Below are 4,244 nucleotides of genomic sequence, written 5' to 3' on the forward strand. Positions count from 1 at the left end.
TACCTGGTGCACTCATGCCAGACATTAGCCTGTGTGGCACCTCTGCAGACTCTGAACGACATTACGACGGCTCCAATCTCTCTCTCTCTCTCTCTCTGTCCAATTACTGGCACTGTAAGAATGGGTGAACATGAGAAGATACTGGAAAAGGACAACTCCTATCTCGGCTTGTCTTTCTGGCTTAGCACTGGGTACCACTGTCCATTCTGCTATTGATTGGCTTCTAATACAGTTAGGTTCACATCATCTGATAAGAAAAACGAAATAAATAATTATAACAAGAACAAGTGGAAACAGGTTTGAGGCACATGAGGAATATGAAATTAATCCGCTACACGAATGCTGTTCTGTGTAATCTGTTAATAATGCTTAGAAGTTTGTAACTGAAGCAGCTGTATCTCCGTTTTAAGAGTTTTAGGAAATGGCGGGGCATACAGGTGTATTTTTGTAGAGCGTATCCAGTTGACAGCAATACAGATATAGCTTCAGAAAAGACAACCGGTCGAGACTTTGAGTTTTGAGAAGTGAGTTTGCGTAGCATTTCTCTGGCTGTGTTCCCAACGTTCAAGAGGAGAAAAAGACGCTGATCGCACTTTTCGTTTTTAATTACCTATAACACATTTCATTGGTGAAAGAGGGGGGGGGAGAAAGAGAAGTAGCAAAAAAAAAGTCCTATTTCTACCGAGCTGAACCTAAACATGGAATAGTAATCAACGTTCAAGGTTTTTGCATTATGACAGTTTGCCTGGGGTGTTCTGAGCGGTGTGATCAAACATGCCTACATATCTGACAGCTTCATTTCCATGTTAGACGGGATGCTGCGATTTTCCATATACATCTGTTACAGGAATGAAACAGAGAATAAAATCGCACGTGTTTTTAGAGAATGCTAGGAAGAAAAAAAAAATGTACTCCCGTTGTATGACTCATATTTTTCATATATATACATATACACACACACACATTCTTTAAAGTATATATTTAAAAAAAGGTAATAATATATAACTACACAGTGATAATAATGATATGTAATATTAGAGTTAATTATAATTATGTAATAAGATATATGTATAACATTTTAGAACATTTTTGTATCTTTATCAAAACATCTCTCAAATAGTGTACACTGAATTGAAAATGGTATACATTCTGAGATTTGCAATTGTTTTTTTTTTAATAAATTGGAAGAACCACAGAAGAAAGGTCTGCTGTTTTTGGATTAGAACCATTTGACATCTTTGTAAAAAAAACCCAACCATCACAGAGTACCTATAAAAACAAAACGGTTCCGTCCCGCTCTCTGTGCCATCAGGGCTACCCATGGCTCTGAAGTCTGAATGAATCATGGTAACGTTACAATGACCCTTGCTTCACAATCTGAACTCGGTGTCAAAGCAAAGAAAAGTTCAAATGAACCCTGGGTTGAGGAGAAAGCTCACTGAATTTAGCCTATAGACCACTTGGCGCTTTGGAGCAAATGAGTTGATCAAGCTGAGTGACTGGTTTAGTATTATGCCATCAAAATGAGATTTAATAAATGGAGAATTATTATTATGACCACAGTAAGCCTCCTTTGATTGTATCTGGATTTCCTCTATGGCACTTGGGAGGAGTCTCTAAGCCCGTGAGGCCATACCTGCGGTTCTGTTGTAATTCACGTGGTTTCCGCCATAAGAAGATAGTGTGGGAACGTCAAAATGGAGAGATGCTTTATAAAGACTGAACCTGGTACCGAGCTACTGATCCTCAGATCAAGGTGTTGAAGGAGAAAAACAAGATGTCCTTTCTCCTTCTCTCTCTCTCTCTCTCTCTCGGTCTCTCAAGGGACACTTCCAACATTTCCAATCCATTTGAAGTTATTTATTTATTTTTTGACATATCTGCATCACATACTCCATACATCATAACAAATTCAAGATGCTGGGCTTCTATGGCCACCGTCATGTACGTCAAATTTAATCTCTCAAATTTCTGAAACGGTAAAACAAGTGGTTACCAAAAGACAGAGACATACTGAAGATCAGCCACCTGTGTCTCTGTCTCAATTCTAACAATTAGATTAATAATAACACAGAATAAAAACACAAACAAAACAACCACAACAACAAAAACAATAAGTCCATATCTGTCTTTGATAGGAAGAGCATGGAGGGAATTGAGGAGAGTGGTTTGGGATTGCTTGAGGTTCACTGTGAAACTTGTGAAAAGAAAGAACCAGTTAATGTGGCTCTACAGTTCCTTGGAAAGCTACTTTTAATGACACACGGTATAACAGCAGAAACTCCTGAGTCGCACATAGAGGAACACTCCATCTCCATTAACAACAATGACATAACATTGTTCTCTGTAACGGAAAATCAATACAGTCATAATGGTATTATTGAGTCTGATAATTCTATACGTGGAGTAAACAGACTATTCCTGTGGTTTTACTGATTGATTGATTGATTGATTGATTGATTGATTGATTGGTTGATTGATTGATTGATTGATTGATTGATTGATTGACTGGTTGGTTGGTTGGTTGATTGATTGATTGATTGATTGGTTGGTTGGTGGATTGATTGACTGACAGATTGATTGGTTGTTGATTGGTTGACAGATTGATTGGTTGATTGATTGATGGATGGATGGATGGATGGATGGATGGATTGATTGATTGATTGATTGATTGACTGATTTTTCTTTCTTGACCCACTTGGATGTTAACATTAAGCAGTTAACATCAACTCTTTGTGCTGTGAGCATGTTTAAAAACAGCTGAAAGTGGCATTCTTTTCACGTGGCGCCTATATTGCCACCAGATGTTGAATTTTTCCACAGTGATTCATTGATTAATCAATGTCGTGATTAATATTACGCACTCATGTACCTCAGAGAATTCATGTTACCAAATACTGAGGAGAGAGTCATGTCCGTTTATGTCGTCGTGGCCAAGTCAACCACCTGCATTTGTAATCAATGATGCATGTTTACCAATTATCATTTTAGTGCTGCTTAATTTCGCTCATTGCCATGAGTAACAGCCATGAGTGAAAACAAAAAAGTCTGTGGAAGTAACTTGAAGACTTTGTTGTTGAACGTCAGCCGTGGATGGACTGTTCTAGAGGAAAATTAAATGCGTCCTAGGACTTATAACTTTACTGTACGAAATAACACTTCATTAATCTAACCCTGTTCAAAACTCAGCTCAGCTCTGTTGAATGTTTTAAATAAATAAATAAATCCAAAAAAAAAAAATCTGTTTTTTTTGGCTACAAAAAAATACCCTCAAATAATGTAGGAACTCCTTTAATGTAACTCGTTGCTGACGAAGCGTTTGACAGACAGACACCGGGAGTTCTGGAACACCTCATGCAAAACATGGAGTCTCTCCCTACAATAATTAGCCAGCTAAAAACTCCAGAGTGTATGAACACGCCAATCATATCAAAACAAAAGACAACTTAATCCCCCATTTTCTCTCTCTCTCTCACTCTCTCTCTCTCTCTCTCTCTCTCTCTCTCTCATTCACACAGGTCTGTCAGTGCCCTCTGCTAAAGGTTAGCACACGTGTTTGCGAGGCAAGGAGCAGCGTCCAGCTGGGCAGCTCTTTGATGTGCTGTGAAGGTGAGCAGCAGCAGAGAGAGAGAGAGATGGAGACAGAGAGACAGAGAGAGAGAGAGAGATGGAGACAGAGACAGAGAGAGAGAGAGAATGACAGGGAGAGAGTAAGTGAGAGTGACAGAGAGAAAAAGAGAGAGAGAGAGTGACTGGAGAGTGGCAGAGTGACAGAGAGAGAGGTAGAGAGAGAGAGAGAGAGAGAGGGGGGTTGACAAAGAGTGACAGAGAGAGAGTGAGAGAGACCTAGAGAGAGAGAGAGAGAGAGAGAGAGAGAGAGAGAGAGAGAGAAAGAGAGACGTGGGCTGAGAGATTAATCTAACCTGCGGTGTAATAAGGGCTCCCTCTGGCCTCCCTGTTGAATAAAGACAAATGGATCTTGTTTGTATCATTTCGACATCCAGCAGATCCATTTCATGTCCTGGCCCTCATCTGCCCACGCCACACAAGCACAAAAGTGAAATAAAGCGTAATGGAAAGGAAGCCTATTAAGTGACAGAGCAGTCTTATAGTCTAGCAAAAAGCAATCCCACAGGAATTCTGCCGCAAGATGACAATGCCGCCATCTTCCCTGACAAGAGTCTTTCATCACGCGCCCGCCGCTGAATATCCTGCCACCAATATCTTCACTCCTTCTCCAAAGC

Source organism: Chanos chanos, chromosome 7 (assembly GCF_902362185.1).
Source record: "Chanos chanos chromosome 7, fChaCha1.1, whole genome shotgun sequence".
Classification (NCBI taxonomy): Eukaryota; Metazoa; Chordata; class Actinopteri; order Gonorynchiformes; family Chanidae; genus Chanos; species Chanos chanos.